The sequence below is a fragment of the Lactuca virosa genome, chromosome 8 (assembly GCF_052849685.1).
Source record: "Lactuca virosa cultivar CGN04683 chromosome 8, Lactuca_virosa_CGN04683_v6, whole genome shotgun sequence".
Lineage (NCBI taxonomy): Eukaryota > Viridiplantae > Streptophyta > Magnoliopsida > Asterales > Asteraceae > Lactuca > Lactuca virosa.
The window spans coordinates 235783911-235809142 of record NC_136433.1 but is presented as its reverse complement, the minus strand read 5'-3'; positions in this window follow the sequence as shown (position 1 = coordinate 235809142).

Below are 25232 nucleotides of genomic sequence, written 5' to 3'. Positions count from 1 at the left end.
CCAAAGCTCATATCAAGTCCCAAGTATCATTCTAATTCATAAAGTTTCCAACTTTGTGACTCTCCATGGCTAGAAGAGGTCCCAAAACCAAAACCCTAACTTAATACACAAACCAAAGCATCATAACTCTTGCATGGAGGGAAGAAATTGACCAAGATCACATTTTTATGGATCCTAGAACTCACAAACATCTGAAAGGACAACTCTTATGGTTTAGAGTAAGCCATACTCATTACTACCAAGACCATGGGACCAAAATATATAGAAACTTAAGATCTACCAAGATCTAAGGAAAACATTCATCAAGTTCCAAGCTTTATACCTTCAAGGGATGCTTGAGGGTGAGATACTTCGGGATCTAAGTTTCCTTGAGCTTCCAAGATGATCTACCACCTTCTTCATCCTTAATAAGCGCAAGAACACACACTTTTCAAGCTTAAAATCACACACCAAGGAACTAGGGTTTACAAGGGACGTTTTTGGTAGATGAAGGCTGGAGGTGGAAAGGTATTTTAGAGCTAATGATGCCTAAATAGTGCTGAAAACCTAAAAATTAGGGTGTGCATACCTACTGAGTATGCCCAACATTCTCCTTAGTACGCCCAATGTATGCACATGCACCCGCGATTCCTTTAATGAGCTATGTCATGCGTATACCCCAAGTATACATTGTGTAAGGACCAAATTTGTAAAAATTTCATACTTTATTCTAAAAAGGAAAATACCTGATGACTGGGTGTTATAATTCCTCGCACTTGAATAAGACTTCATCCTCGAAGTCCGGTGCTGCAATATCTCTAGGTAGTGCTCCCACATCTTTGCCGTGGGTTCCCAAGTCCATTCGGAACCCTTCTACTGCTGCCACTAAACTTTGACCAACGGAGCCTCCTTGTTGTGTAAGGCCTTCGTCTTCTTATCCAAAATCACCACTGACCTCTCAATATAGTTCAGGCGGTCATCAACCTGAATAGCATCCAAAGGAACCACTGCTGAATCATCAGCTACAAAATTTCGTAGCTGGGAAACATGGAAGGTGTTGTGAATCTGATTGAGCTCCTCAGGCAGATCTAGTCGGTAGGCCACCCTGTCTACCTTGCCAACCACTTGAAATGGCCCGATAAATCGGGGCCCTAATTTGCCCCTCTTCCTGAACCATATGACACCCTTTCAAGGTAATACCTTCAGCAGAACCATATCGCCCACCTGGAACTCCAACCCGGATCGATGTTTGTCAGCATAATTCTTCTTCCGACTTTGAGCTGTTTGTAACCACTACATGATATGTCGGATAAGCTATGTCGTTTGAAGGACTACATCGGCCTTTCCTATAAACCTTTGACTGACCTCCCCCCAACAAACTGGGGTACGACACTTCCTCCCATAAAGAAGCTCAAATGGTGGCATATCGATATTAAAGGTAGAAGTCCCAACTCCTACCGAAATCTATAACACATGCTCTCAACATATCCTTGAGCATCTGGATGGTCCACTCATTCTGGCCGTCAGTATACGGATGATAAGCAGTGGTAAAGTGCAATCTTGTACCTAATTCCTCATGGAACCTCTTCCAAAATTGAGAAGTAAACCGGACATCTCAATCAGATACAGTGGAAAATGGAACACCATGTCGAGCGACAATCTCTTGTTCATACACATCGTCCAATTTCTCAGCCAAGGAGCTCGCCCAAATAGCTAGAAAGTGGGCACTCTTGGTCAGACGATCCACAATAACCCATATCACATCAAACCCCCAATCCGTCATGGGTAACTTGGTGATGAAATCCATGGTATCGATTCCCATTTCCTCATGGGAACCTCTAAAGGATGTAGCTTGTCATGCGGTCTCTGGTACTCAGTCTTGTCTATCTGACAGGTCAAGCACCTGTCAGCATACGAGGCTATCTCCCTCTTCATGCACGACCACCAGTAACTAAGTCTCAAATCCCAGTACATCTTTGTGGATCCAAGGTATATCAAAAATCTAGATTTATGTGTCTCCTCCATCACAGTCTGCCTGACCTCACTAAAATCTGGCACCCAAACTCGACCACACCGGGTCAACAATCCGCAACTATCGGTAGAAAATCTATCAATCTCATCCTTGATTCTCTCCTGGTTCTAATTTTCCTTCTTGAATCCTTTGTCCCGTGCCTCCATGATCAATTCTAAAAGCAGAGAATCAATAGAAATCCTCATACATAAGTGTCCAATGGATGTGCTAGCCGACTTGTGGCTCAAAGCATCAACGACAACATTCGCTTTCCCTGGGTGATAAAGAATCTCGCAGTCATAATCCTTGACTACGTCAATCCATCTACGTTGTCTCATATTTAGATTCGGCCTAGCCATGAGATATCTCAAAATCTTGTGGTCTGTGTAGATGATACATCGGACCTCATACATATAACGCCGCCAAATCTTGAGGGCAAACACTACTACCCCCAACTCCAGATCATGCGTCGAATATCGAACCTCATGCAACTTTAGCTGCCTAGAAGCATACGTAATGACTCTCCCTCGCTGAATAACCATTACCCCTAAACCGGTGATAGAAACATCATAATATACAACAAAATCAGCCACGCCCTATGGAAGAGTCAACACTGGGGCCTTATATAATTTCTACCTCAGCGTCTCGAACGCAGCCTGTTGTTCAGGCCCCCAACAAAAATCCACGCCCTTCCTTGTCAAACGAGTAAGAGGTACAACAACCTTGGAAAATTCCTGAATAAACCTCCGATAATACCCTGCTAAGCCCACAAAAATCCTGATCTTCAAAGGAGACTTCGGGATCTCCCACTACATAACTGCCTTAATCTTGGTCGGGTCGACCAGGATCCCGTTCTGGTTAACGAGGTATCCCAAGAACTGGACCTCCCGTAACAAGAACTCACACTTTAAGAACTTGGCATAAAACATCTCCCTCCTCAAAACTCCGAGCAGCTCTCGAAGGTGCTCCTCATGCTGCTCCCTAGTCTTGGAATAGACCAGTATATCATCAATAAAAACAATGACCGAATGATCGAGCATCGGCCTATATACTCGATTCATCAAATCCATAAATGTCATCGACGTATTGGTGAGTCCAAATGGCATCACCACGAATTCATAATGACCATAACGAGTTTGGAACATTGTCTTCTCCATGTCCTCCTCCCTGACTCTCATTTGATGATACCCTGACCTCAAATCGATCTTGGAGAACCAAGATGCACCCTGCAGCTAACTGAAGAGATCATCAATCCGTAGAAATGGGTAACGATTCTTCACTGCCAACTTGTTTAACTCCCGGTAATTAATGCACATCCGGTGTGAACCGTCCTTCATCTTGACAAACAAAATTAGCGCTCCCCTCGGCGAACTACTCTGTCTGAAAAACTGCTTGCCCAACTGCTCCTGAAGCTGAGAGGATAACCCATGCATCTATATTGGATATAATTGGTACGACGCCTTAGCAATCGGCGCTACACCAGGGATCAGCTCGATCATGAAATCCACTTGCCTTGCGGGAGGCACGCCGGGTAATTCCTTCGGAAATACATCTGGAAACTCTCTAACTACAGGCACATCTGAAACCAAAACCCATTCTCTACCTGAGTGTCAACATATATGCAAGATAACCCATGCACCCATGTTGTAGATACTGCCGAGCCCTGACAGTAGAGCAAAAGGCTGGTCCAAACCCGATAACCTCGCCATAAATAGTCAGTTCTCCCCCACTTGGAGTTCGATCTACCACCCACTGCCCCTCACAATCTATCATGGCACCAAACCTGCTCAACCAGTCCATCCCTACTATCCTACATACATCCCCATATGGATAGGGATCAAGTCGATTGGGTAAGGCACCGCAAAAATCTCTAAGGTACAATCCCGAAAAACGCTCGATGCAGAAACTCCGTGCTCGTTGGCGATGGAAACTCATAACTGGCACTCCAACTCTACTCGTGATGTGTCAAAAATCCGACTGAAGGACTAGGACACAAAGGACCGACTCACACCCGAGTCAAAAAGCACAAGAACAGGAAAGGAGTTTACTAAGAATGCACCTAACATAAATACAATCATAAGCATACAATAAAATAATTTGACATGATAATAAATGAAAACATACCAGTAACGATATTTGACACCGCCCTGGGCTCCTTTCCGTGAAGTGAAAGGCACGACCCATGGCCTTCGGGGCCTCACCTCTCCCCTGTTGCCCATCCGTGATCCGAAGAGTCGTCAGAGCCGGTGCCTGCACCAACTTCACAGTAAGCAATGTACAACTGGCCTTCACATGCCCAACCTGATCATAGTGGTAACAAATCCTGATGGTCAGCAGTGGAGCCTGCCGGGGACAGTCCCTCGCAAAATTTCTCTCCTTACCGCAATTGTGGTACGTTGTCGATGATCGACATACTCCCTCATGATCCCTCCCGTACTTGCCACAAGTGCGGCTCCTCTAACCTCCATATCGTGAATCAGCAGGCTTGAACCGCTTTGCTGCTGGCTATGACTAAACTAGGGTCCACCTCCACTCTCTAATATGGGTCTCTATCTCAATCTCCCTCTTCCGAGCAAAAGACTGCATCTTGAAAATGGAACTGTACTGTTGGGTAGACGCAAAATCCATGATTTCTCTCTTGAGCATGCTCTAGTAATGGGACATCTGAACCTGCTCCAAAGTAGCATACTCGGGGAAGAAGAGAGCTATTTGTGTGGATATCTTGGTGATCTCCATCACTGACTTTGTCGTTTGCTTCAGTGATAGATTATCCTGGGATAATCTCTCTCTCTCTCTCTATATATATATATCTATCTCTATCTCTATCTCTCTATCTCTCTCTCTCTCTCTCTCTCTCTCTCCCACATACGTAGTGCAAAACATCTCCCCCCCCCATCGACACATACGTAGTGCGAAACATCTCCAAGAACTGCTCCCATGTCACTGTGGTTTTCTTCATAGGAGAATAAGCACCGATCACTAGCTTCCACCAATCCTTCGCCCCCGAACGAAGAAGGTTCAGGGCGCACCTGACCTTTTGGTCTTACGGACACGCACACATGAAGAAACATCCCTCCACGTTAGAAATCCACCTCATAGTAACGATCGGGTCCTTGACCTCGTCAAACTTTAGGGGCTTCATATTGAAGAAGTACCGGTACTGGAATGACCCTCTCCCCTGAATCCCTGTAACAGCTACAATTGTGGTAGCTACAACAGTCTCAGTCATAGCGACGTAATGCTCATCGAACAACTTAATCATCATGGTCTTAATAGACCCAAAGACTTCCGGGATGGCACCCCGAAAAGTCTCAGCTACCTCAGTGGCGATCAACTCGTGAATGTCATCATCTGTCAACCCTGGCCTCTCCTTGCCACCAAGTCCTGATCCAAAACCTCTCATGTATACCATACTGAAAATGAACAAAAAATGCATAAGAAAAGCCATAATTTCTACTATTACAATCATTACAAAAATACTACATCCTCGTGGTTCGTGACTTCCTTGCTACGTGTATGGATCCTATGCTTCCAGTAGTACGGGCCCATAATACCTTCCATACCTATCCATATTTTCCTCAAAGGGTTGTCATGGACCACCGGATCATAAGAACCAACATCTAGGATACACATACATACTATACATGGTCCCTCAAGAATGGCTACTCCGACCTAGCACTGGCCTACTACAATTTATTCTCACTCATGAAATGTAACGCCCTGTTCTGAATCGATTCCTAATTCGAGGCTGTGGCCCGAAGAGCGGTCATCATAAGGATTATGGCCTTTGAAAAGGTAAGATTTAGGCCCTTTTGGATATGGGTAATGTAGATATGTGATCCAATAGTTCGGTTTGCACTTTGGAGTCAAAGGGTAAAATGGGAATGTAGTGTTTCACACTTCTTTTATGAATTATGGATTTTAGTTCGATGTGTTTTATGTCAAACGTAATTAGGTAGGATTGTAGAGCTCCTCAATACCTTTCCGTGGATATAAAGAACGTCAAAATCGGAGTTAGAACGAAGAAGTTATAACCGTTTGAAGTTTGGGTGGTTTTGGGCCAAGCTGAGTATGTTGGGCGTACAAAAAGGTGTACGCTGGGCGTACTAAGGGAATCCTGAGTACGTTGGGCGTACCAAGAGTACGTTGGCCATACGCAATCAGTACGCAAACCCTATTTTCGTGGTTTGAGCCCTATTTAAGCTCCTTAACTCCCCCAAACCCACTCCATTCCCACCTCCACCCATCCAACACCCCTTTCATGAAACCCTAACCTTACATGCGCCTTGTGAGCTAAAAGAAGGTGATTTTGAGTGCTTTGGAGTATGCATGGTGCGCCTTGGAAAAGAAGGAACTTCTTGTAGAAGTGTTGGTTGCTCTAGAGCTTGTAGATCTGGACTTTGTTCACCTTGATCTATCTTTTAGAGGTATAAACTTTGAATCTTGATGATGCATTTGTTAGATCTAGCTAGTTTTGTATGTTATGAGCTTTTGGTCATTTTAGTGCATAAAGTTTAGATCTTGAAAGTTTGTGACCTTGTTATGGATAAAGCTAGAAACTTTATCCATCTAAACATCATTGTGATTCAGATCTGAAGGTTGGAGACTTGGACTTAATGGATTAAGTTGAAAAAGATGCAATTTTGGTCCCATTTGATGCTTAAAGGCTAGATCTTGGTGGTCTGGACCATTCTAATTGTTAGGTCATAATTTAGTGGTTTGGGCTAGGCATCCATCTTGTATAAGTCTTTGTAGGGGTTTGGCCATTATTTTGGTATATGTAATTTTTGTAGTTGTGTCCGGCTGTGGTGGTGTGTACGGCCGTACTCTTGTGTACGACCGTACATGGGTGTTCGGCTAGTGGTCCTATAAATAGAGCTTGTCAGTGTCATTCTTTGGTTGACGTATGTGTGTGTATCCAAGGTGTACCTGACGTTTTTGTGATATTAACGTGTGCATGCTTGGTTTAATCTTTCCTCTACTCCATTCTTGTTCTGATTGATTACTATCTGTTTGATCACTGGTTTGGATCATTGAAATCGGGACTTACAATTGGTATCAGAGCCAAACTGGTGTCAATTTGGATCTTTGTGTGTACGGCCAGACCTACTTCATAATTTTTGAGGATAATTCGAGATTACTAATTAGATATTTGCTTTTGATCAACATTCAAAGCCATTGGATCAGAATTTACTTGGAATTCAAGTGTTTTTGGTGTGTATGGTTGAAGTTAGTTGAAGAGTGTACGGTCGGACTCCTGTGTACGGCCGTAAACCATTCAAGATCATTGGACTTGTGTATGGTTAATTCGAGTTTACTTGTTGGATATCTGCTTTTGATTGACATACAAGGCTTTTGAATCAGAATTTGCTTGGAAAACTGCTGAACTTCGTGTGTACGGTTGAACATCGTTAAAGCTTGTACGACCGTAATCCCTTTGTACGGCCGTAATCCCCGTGTACGACTGTAATCTTCGTGTACGACCGTAATCCCTGTGTACGGCCGTAATCAAGTGTACGGCCGTAGTCCCTTGTGCGGCCGTAAACCCTTTCAGTTGTTGGTTGAGCATTTTAAATATTAGCACTTTTCTTGTTAGTTTGTTTGATTGATTGAAACACCCATAAAATTCGAAAAAATTTAAAACTTTTTAAATCATTTGAAACCATTCAATTATTACAATTTGTTTTCAAAATAGTTTATACATCAGAGTTCCCAGAAATCATAATCGTCAATCGAGGAAGTATACGGTCACGCCTTCGCCTACCCGCGGCCATCCGTTAAACCTAAAACAATAAACTGAAACTGTAAGCCCGAAAGCTTAGTGAGTTACCCCCAAAATACCAACCTCATATAACCATAATCATAACCATACCATATCAACAAATACAGAACAACATGCATAATGAGCCTTCAGCCTGACTGGACCGCCTCGCAGGCCCTACAGCCTATCTGGACCGCTCCCGAGCCTTCGGCATGGCTGGACCGCCTCGCAGGGCCTACAGCCTATCCGGACCGCTCACCGGGTATGTTGGCCTACAACACAAAGCAGGACCGCCTCAACCCAACCCCCAACCAAACAAACATGTACACATAAATATCATACTCTAGCTCATATCATATAACAGTCAAACTGATCTAACAAATCACTAATCATAGCAACATCCTAATAACCGGGATACAGACCTAACCGGTCACTAACATAGCATCATCCTATAACCAGGACAATCATGTGCACATAGATATCATATATAACACTATCATGTATATATATAACAGTCAAACCAATTCAACAGATCACGAAGCATAGCAACAATCCTATCACCAGGATATCGACCTAACAGATCACTAACATAGCATCATCCTCATCCTAACTACCAGGATGTAAATTAGTAAGCATAACATGCAATAATCCAAATACAATCCATAAAGGGCCGGCCTTGGTGCCTTAGACCCTGTTGATATAGTGAAGATAACTCACCTTGCACTGTCGGACTGAACCACGAAATCACGCTCCCGAAACACTGCCCAAAACTCCAACACTTATAACCATCAATGATCCAATTCATAAATACCCGCTTAACAATTATCCTCAAAAGTCAAAACGGTCAACCCTTGGTCAAACTCAAAGTCAACTATCAAGGTCAACAGTCCATGTTGACCTCAACTCGTCGAGTACCCTTAGCTACTCGTCGAGTTCCTTGCATAACTTGCCAACTCGCCGAGTCACCATGCCACTCACCGAGCCCAAGGCAATCTTCATCGGACTTGCCGAGTTGTTCATCCAACCCGTCGAGTTCATGACCATCTTCATATGACTCGTCGAGTCTACCATGTGACTCGCCGAGTTCCTTCAGTCCTTCATCCATACAGATGCTTTTTAAGCCATGCTAAGGCTCCATACTACAGATCCAACTTCCCAAGGCATGCTTATCACGTAAAGTTGCAAACTTTACGTGCATGCAAGGCTCTAATGACTCATAATGCCAAAACCAAGCTTGAAATAGGGTTTTACACTTAAGGAGGGGTTCATACTTGCCAATGCTGATAGCTTTATGGACTTACAAATCAAAGAGAGTTCTGATCTGAAGTTACAACTTCAGATCTGAGCTCATACCCAAGAAGAGCTTCATAGCCAAGCCAAGAAGCCCTAAGCTTCATCCAAAGAGATCTAAAAAGGAATAAGGCCAAGATCATGAATTGATACCTCAAATGAAGCTAGCTGAGATAGACTTCAGACCCACAAACGTTCTTGCCTCCAACTTCTTGATCTTCAAGCTTCTTGCATCAAGGTCTTCTTTCCAAGCTTGAAATTTACACTAATATGGAGGACACACACGATTAGGGTTTCTGGACTCTCAATAGGCTGCAAAGGAACTAAGGGAGGCTAATGGTCCCTTAAATAGGGTGCCAAACCCCGGAAATTAGGGTTTCACCCTCCAGCTCCAACTCGTCGAGTCACTCTTCCGACTCGGCGAGTTGGTCACTTAAACACGTGGCCCAAACCCGCTGCTACTCGACGAGTCATGCAACCAACTCGTCGAGTAGATCTTGAATTCCTGAGAATTTATAACCATAAATTGGTATTCGAGAATCGGGGCGTTACAGTTCTCCCCCACTTGAACTATACTTCGTCCTCGAAGTCTGTTGCGGTGAATATCCTCGGATAGTGCTCCTGCACTCTGCCTCCGGCTCCCACGTCCACTCGGACCCTCTTTGGTGCTCCCACTGTACCCTTACCAAAGGTACCTCCTTGTCCCGAGAACCTTCACCCCTCTCTGCAGTATGTCTACAGGCCTCTCCATATAATCCAGGCGCTCACCAACCTGAATGTCATCCAACGATACTACCGCCTCCTGATCCATGACGCACTTTTGCAAGTGCGAATCGTGAAAGGTGATGTGAATCCCAATCGAACCTTTTCATAAGGTCTATCCTTCATGCCACTTTGCCAGCTTGACAAAATCATGATGATCCAAAGTATCAGAAACCCAACTTTCCCTTTTTCCTGGAGCGAACCCTTTTTGCTGACATGATAATGCATCCTTCAGCTCTCAGAATATCATACATAATCAATCCACTAATGAATACGAACACTCATGCATGGCCCAATCAGCCTCGGGCTGGAATACCAGGCGAGCCTACGACGGCTCCAATCATCCCTAGGATGGAATACCCTCGTATCCCTCACATGTTTGGCCCAATCAACCCTCGGGTCGGAATGCCAAACATATCAGATCCAGTCAATCATAGGGTCCGGTCATCCTCAGGATGGAATACCCTAGATTGGAATACCTCCATGAACATAACTCGGGTCTACTCATAACCAGAGATCCAAGGATCTATCCTTGCGTCTCATCCACCATCCTCATATTCATCATAACCGAGTGCAACTCCCCCGAATCTTCAACAACACATCCAATCCGAACGTGCTCCTACAACAGACATAACCAACACAATCTCTATGCCCACAGCCTATGACTGGAATACCCTTACGTGGTCCTCAGCATAGGTCTGGATTGCCTCTGAGCCCACAGCATGAGTCTGGTATGCCCTCCCCGGCCCTCAGCTCATGACTGGAATGCTCCCGATGACCGATCGACACTACTGTCGTCACTTCAGTTGCCCAATACTCCGAACCTGCAGATATCCACTTTCCTCCGCCACTCAAAGGGCCTAATTGACGCTCCTCTCAACAACGAACAACATAACGATACAAAAACTACTACCACACATGAATCCCAAGTCATAAACCCACTTCAACTCTTCCTGCTACCATATGACGTTTCTCAAGCGAAGTCGAAACCTCCTTGGTCCCAACTTGTCTGCCCACAACCCGAACATCGGACACCTCACCGATTACTGAACCAAAACACACACACAAACAGCAGTCCCACGCGTCTTCCCGAAAAGAAACCGACTGGCTGGACCTGCTTCCATGCCCTGCCCCAACTCCTGCCAACATAATGAATGCTACATGACCCACGTCAGCCTCACATCCTACCTGGTCTTTAGTGACCCATATTCTCCTTACTTCAGACACGCTATGGCTCTATCATAGGTGAAACCAACCCAAGACACATCACAATAACTCAAACCATCATCAACATACCTACCACTACCGGCCAACCAGTACGGCACTTATATCTAACCCATATCACCCCCTTCAGGTTAGAATACCAACATGTCTAATCAATTCAACTATCGAGTTGAAATTCTCAGGGTCTGTTGGCCTACCTCCTCAACCCCACCGCTCCCTTCGAGCTTACGTGCCTACGATTTACAGTCGGCCCGCACCAGGTATCTTGGCCTACTGTATAGAGCAGGACCGCCTCAACCCTATCCAAATGCCATAGACGATCATGAGAAAGATCTAACCCGGTTCCCAGAACCTGAATGACAGGATATTCTAATCCCAAACCTTCCCAAAACTGACGAATAACCATTCGGATCCACTCTCAGTCCCCACTAGAGTATTACCCGATCCCAGAAGATGAAACCTCGGAGACACTCCGAACTGATGAGATCACCAAGATCCTTTGAGCTCCGCCCGACCACTAATAACAACTTCCGATCAACCAAAATACATTGGAGTCCTCAGCCTACTCCAGCAGCATGTTCAATACTTGGAACAGACCTATTGATTATTATAGCATAGCAGCCTACTCAATACCCGTACATAGATCTACAAACATATGCAGAGTCTTCAGCATGACTGGACCGCCCTACCAGGCCTTCAGTCTATCTGGACCGTTCTAAACTGTTGAGCATCTCTCTGGACCCCCCTCCTGATGCTCTCTCCCATGCATCCTGTTCTCACCCACTTGGGGCTTCGAACTCCTGGTCTACTCGGTGGACTATATCCCCAGCCTAACCCTAGGCCTCATGTCGATCGTCCACCCTCTCGGAAATCCGTGGTCTGTTCCCTGACCCGCGTGTCCACCACATACGCTAAATAACCCGCACTCCCATGCTGAATGCACTGTTGAGCCCTGGCAGCTAACAAAACCCTCAATCTATCAATCCCAAAAAAACACTCAGAGTCGAGCACACCCTCGACCGAATACTCAAACTGAACTCGATTCTTGACTAGAACTCCAACCTGGTTCCCCAACTTCTGCTATCAAGCACCCAGAAGACGTGTTCTTATGCTGGGGAGTTTTGCCGAACCCCCAATCAACACAACCCTCAAACCAAGTAGCCACTAGGGCCTCCATTCTCCCTATCGGGTTGTGAAACTTATCCCCGTTTCAAAACCACTCCCACTTCCGCATCTCGGGGTAACACTCTCCCACTTAGATTCGACTAAGCCTTCATAATGCATGAAAATTGGAGGATTCTCAATCCTTCTCACTTCCCAACGATCGATCCGATGACAACCAACTCTTTCCCACTAGTGCTCCACTGCTAGTTAGTCCCAATTGATCACACACTTCTAAGAACCAGATGAACACTTCCTAAATCCCAGTGAAACCGTCAGCCACTAACGCTTAAACGACCCAACACTCATGTCCTGAAGACCAAAAGATAATTGCTACAACTAATACCTCGGCAACGAACCCCTTCCAGTGGCGCTTTAGTCCGTCAATCACTAACAGTTGCTAACCACTGAATCCTGACAATGTTGAATAACCCTTCTGTGGGACCCTATCCGCAGGCCTCCCACATAATACCCCTTTACCAAAGGTGTTCCAAACAAGCTTCCCGCTCTCTGGCTCTAGAAATCATTCTCTTCAGGGTTCGTACCCTGACTCACTTACCAGCTCAAACGCCCACAGCTGAACTGCAGCAGCTGAAACAACCTCTGCCCTAAACCGGGCTACAAACTACTCCCAAGACATAGTCTACAATCCCAAAAGTGCAATAGATCGTACAATCAATCCTTTCCGTCCGATACCAGAGATCCAAGGCAAACCGGACCTCACAAATACTTATGCCACATCGACCGTCCTATGCTCACAGGCGCTGAAATAATGTTGCCTATTCCTGCAACTAACTGACCCCGAGCTGGAATACAACCTGATCATGGGGTCACAAGTCTGCTCACTCCTTCGAGCTCGAAAAACTGAGAGGGCACAATCCTTGCTCTACAAAACGACCATCCAATCCCTCAATAAACCATTCCCCTTCCAGCTGCAAAACCCCAGCTGAACATAATCATCACTCCCTTCCGGAGTTCCCGCGACTCACATTCCGGCCTCGAGCAAAACCCTCGAGCCTCAAATCTAGAAACCCACGTGCTAGCCTCTCCCGCTCAACCCGTGGAAATATAACGAGTATAGATCATCTTCCCGATCCCAAATAACTGCAGCCCTCTGCTCATCAGAATATGTCCCAAAACTAGGAAGCTTGACCATCTCCTCTCCTTGCCGTTGTTACAGCTGTTAAAGCTGTCGCAGCAACCGTCTCGGTAATGGCTGCATAGCGCTCGTCTAAATACTCCACCATGGCGGTCTTAATAGATCCGACATCTCAGGAAACTGCCCCCGAACAATCTTGATCACCTACTCCCGGATGATCTCACTAACACGATCCCCTGAAAATGCTGGCCTATCTTGGCTGCCCGCTCTCGATGCTAACCTGGATCCGGTCTCAAGACGTCTCGAATATTCCATACCATAACTGGGAACCAACTCCCAACCCAACCCTAGGGGATGTGACTTCCTTGATACGCGTATGGGTCCTGTGCTTTCAGTAGTACGGGTCCATACTACCTTCCACACCTACCCATATTTGTCTCAAGTATCACCACAACACCCTACAATACACATATACATAGCAAGCGATAAATCCTCACTCCTAGAGGAATGCTAAATATCTCATAACTGGCCTCCCGGCCTCTCACTACCCACCCATCCATGAAACTTCCACCAACCCCTGCAGCACTAGTGTATGCTACCCATACATAACGCTGGACCCTATAGACTTTTGAATATCCAATCCTACCCTAAGCCCTAATCAATAAGAACAAAACATAAGGCCAGATCAAACATTCTCAGGCTATAAGATCTTAATTATATATAGTTGTGATGCATACATAAGTAACTACAGTAATGATGTCAATCTCATATAAGGAAAACCCTAGGCTAACAGGCATCATGTACTCAGGAAATTCTATCATGCAATTCCTGAAGATCCCTAGCCTAGTACTAGCATGTTGTTCTTGTTGGATAAGGTGTCTAAGTCCATAACTTATTTGGTATATACTTGACCCGACCCGGCATGGTCCATTTGGGTTGCACTTCACCCAAACTGTTTATGGATAATTTTATGAGAATTGTATACTTACGATTTATTAATATATTATAAGTTATAATATATTAATATAAAGTCATGTTATTTAATTAGTTTTAATCTTGAATTAATTATGAATTAATTTAGTGATTAAAAGGAAGACTAATTAAATCATGGGCTATTATATTTATATGGTGTGGGCTAATACTCATTTGTTAATGGGCTAAGCTTATGTGGAAGTCCATGGATGATCCATGGAACTTTTAACCCATGGATCCTTGGAAAGGAAAAGACATGGGTTATTAGGGTTTCACCCTAACCATGCACACTATATAAACAAGCTCATGTTGCATGAAATACTACCCTAGTGTGTGTGTAATAGTGGTGGCCGATTTCTAAGTGTTAGTATACTCTCTCATACATTTTCCAAGTTTGTGGTGATTTGTGATTTCCATTTGAGGCATTCACATTATTGGTCCTTGGCTCTCAAACTCCAAGGAATCAGCAATCAACAAAAGGTATGTAATTCATCTAGTTCTTTTATGTTTAAAAGTACCCCATGCCATGCTAGATAGGTTATAAACCTTGGAAATTAATATTTTGCATGTACCTTAGACAAACATAGATCCAAGGTTTATTAGGGTTGCATGTACACTTAGGAAGTGTTAGAATGCCCATAATCCAACAGTGGTATCAGAGCCTAGGCTTGTTTGTTTGATACTTGATGCAAAATAGTGATAAAAAGTCGATTTTTTGCTGTCTGACTGATGAACGCGCCGAGTCCATGGGGGGACTCGCTGAGTTCATGTGTAAACTCATCCTACTCGCCGAGTAGGTTCGTAAACTCGGCGAGTAGGAGCCTCAGAATGCAGATTTTCGACTTTTGCTGCTGGAAATGGACTAGAAACATTACCCTAAACTGTTTTGGTGTTTTAAAACTTGTTTTAGTTGGTGTAATGGTAGTTCTAATCCATTTACAATAGCATATATCAAAATTTCATCCTTTGTATGTGTTCATATAATTCTTGAAACTTTGATGATCATGTTCATGTTCTTATGAATTTAGAAGATGATAGGAATTATTTGCTGAATTGTTTGGGATTAATTCTTGATCATTTATGTGTTTTAATGGAGTCCATAATTTGTCCTCAAGTTATGGATATCCAAAGGTCACTTCTTTTAAACACACACTTAAAACACATAAGTTACATAAAATGAAGAGTCTTCATTTTTATGAACTTTTAATTCATAAGTTATGAAATGAAAAGTTTTGGATAGTTACAAAACTTGCCCTCAAGTTTTGGAATTTGTAAAGTTTCACACACTTTAATAAACTTTAATTCCAAGCCCTTAGAGTTTTAAAAGTTAAAATTCAACCCTTATACTATTTATAACATTAATGGTTAATTATTATATATATGTATAAGATCAAGTCGTTTTACCGTTAGTAGGCCTCATTCACGAAGTCGGTCTATAAGGGGGGTATAAGGTTGTTGCCTATAAAATGGCAACTTAATGGGTGTCCATTCTCACCCACCGCTTCCTTGATCAGTGGAGGGTCGTTAGCCGAACGGGTAGGACAATGACTTTAAATTCTCATTAAAAGTATAATGAATATTATAAAGTAACTAAACCTTTTATAAATTCCCAATCTTAGTTACTTTAGGAAAATGTGAATATGGTGCTAACCCATGAAATTCACACTTTGTACCTTACCAAGTCGTTGCTGGAGCGTGTGTGGTTAACCGGCACACTAACTTGGACTAGTAAGGATCACGAAGGGTGACTTAATGTTTATCATAGATCGGTGGAGCGTGTATGGTTAACCGGCACATCGATTAGGTGATAATATTAAGGGTACCAAGTGAGTTTGCATGGTTATTCACACCTTGTTTTGTGATCCTCGGCATCCCAGTCACAAAACCTGAAGGGCACAATCGAGATTGAAACATGCCATTGAAAAGTTCAATGAATATCAAAAGATCTAGGAGTTTCAAATCCAATTAAAACCTAATAAATTATTTCGTTTTTCATGGTGGAAATTGGTGAATCGTCATTCACCTACCTTCAAATATTTTATAGCTTGGATTACGGCATCCCTCTTCCAAGTTATAAAATATTGTGTTGGGTCCTAGCCTTAATATTTCATATTGGGTGTTATATTAAGGACTTGAATCAACTAACTTGATTTTCTCCCATTGTAGATGTCTGGTTCAGACAACTATGATCTTCCCAAATCGCTTGAAACAAGCTTTCCTCTTGAAGATGATGTCCCTCAACATCATGCTTCACTCCCCCCACCTCCTCCATTTATTCTCCCTGACCCACAAGCCCAAAGACTTGAAAGGTTCAAGATCACTCAAGCTCTACTAGAAATGAAACATAAAGATGGAAGACTTGTGTGCACTCATGTCTTAGGAATGAAGTCACACATAGACAGGTTGAGAATGTCGGGTGCTGTTATTTCAAGGAAGTTCGCTGTTGACTGGGTTCTTAGTGAGTTTATTAAAGACTACCATATGACAGATCCCGACATAACCCTAATAGATCTTTCTTATTTGCTTGTTGCTGCTGAATCAGCAATGATTTGGCGCAATGGTCGAGCAAATATTGATGGAAAATCTATTTCTCAAACTTCCATGGACATGGACAATGGTAACATTGGAAGTCCAGAAAAGCTTTCTCGTCCCAATGGAAGGGGATCGGCCTTGGTCAACCCGGTTGACCAAAAGGTAAAGGGAAAGGCTAAGTCTGTGATTGTCTCGTGTACCATTCCCAAAGAGTCTATATGTTTTTATTGTCATGAGAAGGGACATTGGAAGCGAAGCTGCCCTGAATACCTGAAATATTTGAAAGCAAGTAGAGACAAAATGTTTGACTCGGCTTCAGGTAAGTCCACTATCTAACTTTGTTAAAGTTCCTAATTGTTGATTCTTATTACATGATGTGACTAGGTTGCATCTTGATGTTTAGCAGGATCGAGCAAAAGGAAGGTTAAAATAAGAGTGTGCTGAATCTGATCACGCAGATGGATTTCTATCGCATGGTTCGAGGATCGGATTTTTGAGCTACTACTTAAAAGTTATCATAGATTGCTAGGAAATATGTAATATCATAGTTTTCATTTGAAGATGCATTGTAAGGAATATTTTTCCGCATTTTAATAAAGAAATAAAAGTTTTGTTTAGTTTATTTTATATTATATCCCCTTACAATGGCATTTATGGAAATTGATGTTTGTATGTTTCTAGCAATATTGGAAATATGAGTTTGATTCTCTCATATGTGGTAGTGTCTGAATTTACCAAATAAGGAAAGGTTCTCATCACCCAAGCTTCAGTTAGACAGAAACTTGGAATCATACAAGTTGTATTGTATGATGAATGAGAATTTTCATCTTTGTAAAAATTGAGACTAATTCATTGATCACATGCATATGTGAGTCAATTGAAGGACTAAGGAATTAGGTACACTAGGTGTGTGCTGGTCAAGGTCCACCACAAAGATCAATTAGTCATGATTTACTAGAGATTAGTAAATATGGTTATACTTATAAGGTTAAGTATAATTCTGTAACATTGGAAAAGTTTCAATGTATGGCAGAACGGATGAGATGAATCAAATTTGGCAGAAAGATAAAAGTTTCTCAAATCTGAAAAGATGGGAGAGTACTTTAGTATCATGTTTTTATGATCATCTTAATGATTATGAAACCATATCACAAATTCATACTCTAAGGACATCTTAGTGCATTGTTATGACTAAGATGAGGGGTCATGAATTGTTGGAATGGTTAAAATCAAGAAGATGGATCATACATGTTTTTATGATCATCTTAATGATTATGAAACCATATCACAAATTCATACTCTAAGGACATCTTAGTGCATTGTTATGACTAAGATGAGGGGTCATGAATTGTTGGAATGGTTAAAATCAAGAAGATGGATCCTACTTCGTTCCAAAACAACTCTTAGAGTCATACTCCAAGATTGTAACATTGAGTGACATAAAGTAAGGTTTAAAACACTTATCAAATGTAGTGTAAAATGTTTTCTACTCCTGTACATTTGAAATTGGTAAGTTGTGATGTCTTGGATAAGACAAAGACCAACTAAGACCAATTGTGTGAAGTGTTTATCTTAATAAGAATCTGCACTATCCCTTGAATATTTGTTTTGTCAAGGAATGGTTCTTGACTAGGGAAACTTATATGTCAAGAGGACAGTGGGAGTCTTAAAGATCCTGAAAGGATTTCAAGATTTAATCAAGAGTAAAACCTGAGTTTTATCACTAGCACACGACTTAAGGTTTGAAACCTATTAAGTTGACATAATTCTTGTTTCTGTGTCTGTTCCTATTAAGTTGACTATGCATATGAGTTCTGTTAGTTCTAAACTGTGTGCATAACAGCTTGGAAGCATTGGTGGGCCTTGTGCTACCAGATGACAAGAAATTAAGATTGAACAAGTTCAATCCATGTAAGGCTGAATTTGTTACTAACCTTGTCTTGTGATTATGGTTTTGACAAATTCACATGGATAGGATCTCATACACCATAAAATCTAAGTGTCATAAGGTTTCTCTCCGATTCATGAAAATGATGGTGAGGAAATGCTTTCACTAAGAAGATTTTAAGTAGATAGCAATTGTGATGTTTGCATTCTCAAAGTCGTTAGTGGAGCGTGTGTGCTTAACCGGCACACTAACATGGACTTGTGAGAAATGGCAAAGGTCTAAACAATTAAGACTATGATTACGGCATCCCTTTTCATAGTTCTGGAAATTGTTTAGACACACATGTGAGCTATCTAAGAAAGGGTGTACGAATCTAAATTTCAGAAGTCCAGCTGATTTCTGGAAATATGTCAGAGCTAGTGGGAGCATAAGAGTTATGCTGATAATCATCATGTTAGTGGGAGCATGATTATTATGTTTAGTGTTGCAAGTTAGCAATGTTAATTATAGAAAAACAAAAGTTTCAATTCGTAAAGTTGTAGGGGTTGAAAAAGTTGTTTTGCTATAATTAAGGGAGAGGAAATTATACTTCATTTCAATTCTAAAAGCTTAGATTAAGTTTTAATCATCTTTAGTCAAGGACATATATATATGAATTTTATGTTGGAATGGTTCAACATAAGCAAATTCTATATATATTGCGTTCTCAAATTCGATTATGATTACAGCATCCCTCTTCATAGTCGATTTTTGAAAACATGGAAAATAAAAAAAAAATATTGTAGCAAAAGACTGATCCAGTATCAGGTCTTTATGTGAGACATCGTGAATCGTGTCCCATATGCTTCGGGTATAGGATCGGTCACATGTGCTATAATATTCATCCTTTCTAAATTTTCCAAATGCTCAGAGCATTAAGAAGGGAAAAGTCTAGAATTGGATAAGACTAAAATGATTAAGCAATTGTCGAGGACTATCTAAGGCTCACCAAAGATTGGTTGCTCAGGGACAGTTGGAAGTATAGTGTTAAATTTTGGAAGGACCATATGGATATATTCTGAAAAGAGGTAGCTCTTGTTCAGATATGATAATCAAAATAGGAATATGGAAATTTTCCATATTGGGAGTTGGATATTAAGAATCTATGAGAAAGTTAGAAACTTTTATGCAAGAAGGATGTTCAAAGCAATGTATTTTGAATATGAGAGTTCGTTTCCATAGAGTTGATCTCCTTTGGAATCCTCTGTAATGACTGATGACAAGGTTTTGGTGACCTTGTGCATAATCATTACGAGAGGATCAGTGCATATAAGTTTAAAATCTAACAGTTTTTTTTTGGTAAATGGTAGGAATTAGGAATTCTTACATTTACAATAAGGATTTGGGATTGTGAAATGAGCATCATTGGAATCATGTTCAATTGATCTATTTCACAAAGTAAAGATCATAGACAAACATATTGTGCATACTTGGAGTATGGCATAACTATTGTTTAGAAAAACAAAGTGTACATGCTAGGTGCATGGGACGACTGTTGTTTTTTGTTCAAGTATTAAGTTGATTATTTGAAACATTATACAATGAATAATGTGTAATCAATATGGTGATAAATAAAAGGTGGTTTTATTTATATTCAAAAGGGTTCTGAGACCATATTGGATTCGATTATTATTGTGTTTCACTTTGCATGTTTTGACTTCCAGAATAGCTACGTTATTCTTTCCGAATGACTAAGTTATTTAAACACTCCACGGTCGTTCATATGTTGGAAGTAGGTATGAATTAAGACTGTCATGAATCGAGTTTGTAGATGGCTAAACGTGTTTAGACATAGCAATGGTTGCTACAACATTCATGAGTACTCATAAGTTATGAGTATTGGAATTAACCCACGCTCACTTGTATCACTTCATGGAATTTATCTCGAGTGATCGTGAGATGGTAATATCATATAAGTCTTCAAACCTAGAGATATGAGTTGTTACCTATGAGTTGGTTGTGCATTGATTGCACGTAAACGCATCAGTAACTTGATGTTATAAAACGTGCCTTTGTGTATAATTCAACAAGTAGTAGAAACAAGTATATGAGTCGAAGTTTATCTGTTCCTTCTAGTCCTTGGAGGATTAGAAGCGATATATGGGCCCCTCGATGATTTTGTTTTGACCTATGTACCGGGCCCGGTCAGAACCTAATTGATGTGTTCAATTTAGTTCTTTGTCAAACAAATCGGAAATCGGGAAACAAACTGCTGGACAATAAGTACGACGTTGTTCCATGTATTTGTCCGGCTGATATCATGAGAACAGAGGATTATATGATCACTTATCTAAAATGGCGCTTCATAGTTCAACAGAGTTTTCGAGAGCTACGATTGCTGGTTGGTTCCTGAAGTAACATACGCAAATACAGTTATTAGACTTATCCAAGTGGGAGACTGTTGGATAAGGTGTCTAAGTCCATAACTTATTTGGTATATACTTGACCCGACCCGACATGGTCCATTTGGGTTGCACTTCACCCAAACTGTTTATGGATAATTTTATGAGAATTGTATACTTACGATTTATTAATATATTATAAGTTATAATATATTAATATAAAGTCATGTTATTTAATTAGTTTTAATCTTGAATTAATTATGAATTAATTTAGTGATTAAAAGGAAGACTAATTAAATCATGGGCTATTATATTTATATGGTGTGGGCTAATACTCATTTGTTAATGGGCTAAGCTTATGTGGAAGTCCATGGATGATCCATGGAACTTTTAACCCATGGATCCTTGGAAAGGAAAAGACATGGGTTATTAGGGTTTCACCCTAACCATGCACACTATATAAACAAGCTCATGTTGCATGAAATACTACCCTAGTGTGTGTGTAATAGTGGTGGCCGATTTCTAAGTGTTAGTATACTCTCTCATACATTTTCCAAGTTTGTGGTGATTTGTGATTTCCATTTGAGGCATTCACATTATTGGTGCTTGGCTCTCAAACTCCAAGGAATCAGCAATCAACAAAAGGTATGTAATTCATCTAGTTCTTTTATGTTTAAAAGTACCCCATGCCATGCTAGATAGGTTATAAACCTTGGAAATTAATATTTTGCATGTACCTTAGACAAACATAGATCCAAGGTTTATTAGGGTTGCATGTACACTTAGGAAGTGTTAGAATGCCCATAACCCAACAATTCTAACATATCACAATATCAAATAACCGTATGGTATTTTGGGGTCTACTTACTGGCTCCGGCTGATCGTACACTTCGCATCCTCTTTTACTTATTTTGAAAACCATTTAAAATCATTTTGAAAATCTTTCCTTGATTTGAGACTAGATTCACACAAGTGTTCCTCCAATTCACTCAAACCAAGGCTCTGATACCAACTTGTAACACCCATAAAATTCGAGCAAATTTAAAACTTTTTAAATCATTTGAAACCATTCAATTATTACAATTTGTTTTCAAAATAGTTTATACATCAGAATTCCCAGAAATCATAATCGTCAATCGAGGAAGTGTACGGTCACGCCTTCGCCTACCCGCGACCATCCGCTGTACCTGAAACAATAAACTGAAACTGTAAGCCCGAAAGCTTAGTGAGTTACCCCCAAAATACCAACCTCATATAACCATAATCATAATCATACCATGTCAACAAATACAGAACAACATGCATAATGAGCCTTCAGCCTGACTGGACCGCCTCGCAGGGCCTACAGCCTATCTGGACCGCTCCCGAGCCTTCGGCATGGCTAGACCGCCTCGCAGGGCCTACAGCCTATCCGGACCACTCACCGGGTATGTTGGCCTACAGCACAAAGCAGGACCGCCTCAACCCAACCCCCAACCAAACAAACATGTGCACATAAATATCATACTCTAGCTCATATCATATAACAGTCAAACCGATCTAACAGATCACTAATCATAGCAACATCCCAATAACCGGGATACAGACCTAACCGGTCACTAACATAGCATCATCCTATAACCAGGACAATCATGTGCACATAGATATCATATAACACTAGCATGTATATATATATATATATATATATATATATATATATATATATATATATATATATATATATATATATATATATATATATATAACAGTCAAACCAATTCAACAGATCACGAAGCATAGCAATAATCCTCTCACCAGGATATCGACCTAACAGATCACTAACATAGCGTCATCCTCATCCTAACTACCAGGATGTAAATCAGTAAGCATAACATGCAATAATCCAAATACAATCCATAAAGGGCCGGCCTTGGTGCGTTAGACCCTGTTGATATAGTGAAGATAACTCACCTTGCACTGCCGGACTGAACCACGAAATCACGCTCCCGAAACACTGCCCAAAACTCCAACACTTATAACCATCAATGATCCAATTCATAAATACCCGCTTACCAATTATCCTCAAAAGTCAAAACGGTCAACCCTTGGTCAAACTCAAAGTCAACTATCAAGGTCAACAGTCCATGTTGACCTCAACTCGTCGAGTACCCTTAGCTACTCGCCGAGTTCCTTGCATAACTTGCCAACTCGCCGAGTCACCATGCCACTCACCGAGCCCAAGGCAATCTTCATCGGACTCGCCGAGTTGTTCATCCAACCCGTCGAGTTCATGACCATCTTCATATGACTCGTCGAGTCTACCATGTGACTCGCCGAGTTCCTTCAGTCCTTCATCCATACAGATGCTTTTTAAGCCATGCTAAGGCTCCATACTGCAGATCCAACTTCCCAAGGCATGCTTATCACGTAAAGTTGCAAACTTTACGTGCATGCAAGGCTCTAATGACTCATAATGCCAAAACCAAGCTTGAAATGGGGTTTTACACTTAAGGAGGGGTTCATACTTGCCATTGCTGATAGCTTTATGGACTTACAAATCAAAGAGAGTTCAGATCTGAAGTTACAACTTCAGATCTGAGCTCATACCCAAGAAGAGCTTCATAGCCAAGCCAAGAAGCCCTAAGCTTCATCCAAAGAGATCTAGAAAGGAATGAGGCCAAGATCATAAATTGATACCTCAAATGAAGCTAGCTGAGATAGACTTCAGACCCACAAACGTTCTTGCCTCCAACTTCTTGATCTTCAAGCTTCTTGCATCAAGGTCTTCTTTCCAAGCTTGAAATTTACACTAATATGGAGGACACACACGATTAGGGTTTCTGGACTCTCAATAGGCTGCAAAGGAACTAAGGGAGGCTAATGGTCCCTTAAATAGGGTGCCAAACCCCGGAAATTAGGGTTTCACCCTCCAGCTCCAACTCGTCGAGTCACTCTTCCGACTCGGCGAGTTGGTCACTTAAACACGTGGCCCAAACCCGCTGCTACTCGACGAGTCAGGCAACCAACTCGTCGAGTAGATCTTAAATTCATGAGAATTTATAACCATAAATTGGTATTCGAGAATCGGGGCATTACATTGATCAATCTAAAAAAATAGACTTACAAAACTCAGCAATTCATCATGAACTGGATTCCATAATGGGAACAACCACACGTATTCCACGTCTGTTATCTGCCGAAGGTTTCCCAGAATAGAAATATCGGATTGAGAAGTACATCAAGATGAAAGATTTCAAAGTATGGTGTAGCATTCTCAGAGGACCTGTCAGGATTACTACCACACTTGAAAATGGAACAATAATTGACAAAGTGTATGCAGACTACACTGATGAGGATTTTGAAAAAGTGGAAGAACAAGAAAGGGCTCTGGCTACTCTGACCATGGCTTTATCTCCCGATATAGCTCAAGGTTTCAGAGAATATGATTCTGCCAAAGCACTATGGGAAGCTCTAATTGAAGTCTACGAAGGAAACGAAGACATGAAACAGAGCCGTCAGGATATGCTAAGACAAAAATTCAATATGTTCAATCATATTCTTGGTGAAACCCTGGAAGCTCAGTTACAGCGATTTACCACACTCACTACTGAAATGAGTTCAGCTGGAATTTTTGTGCCTAAATCTGAAATAAACAAGAAGCTGCTCAATTCTCTGCTGAGGTCTTGGGATATGAATGTTGTTGTGATCAAGAAAACAAAAGACCTCAATCATCTAAGTTTAGCTGAAACAATGGCAATCATTAAAGCTTATGACTTGGATGAAAAGAAGAGAGAGATCAACCATGTCAATTCATACTCCACTGCAAATCTGGGGATTCAATCCAACAATGCCTTTTCATCTTTCACCACTCCTCAAGTTCAACCGTTTTCTGCTTCCCAACCATCATCATATGTCATTCCATCTATGCAAAGTGCTCACTCTTTAGTGTCCTGTCCACAAGTTGCTTCTTCTTCAAAGGCACCTGCTCCAGCTCCCACTCCAACCCTTGCTCCTAAAGAGAATGACAAAAATTTGGCTCTTGCAACTGGTTTAGTAAATTGTTATAATGCTTTTTTGTAGCTGGTGAACTGCCCCCTCAATTGTCATTTGCTGATTTGGACCAAATTCATCCTGAAGATGTTGAAGAAATGGATATTACTTGGCAGATTGCAATGGCAGTATTCAGGGCAAAG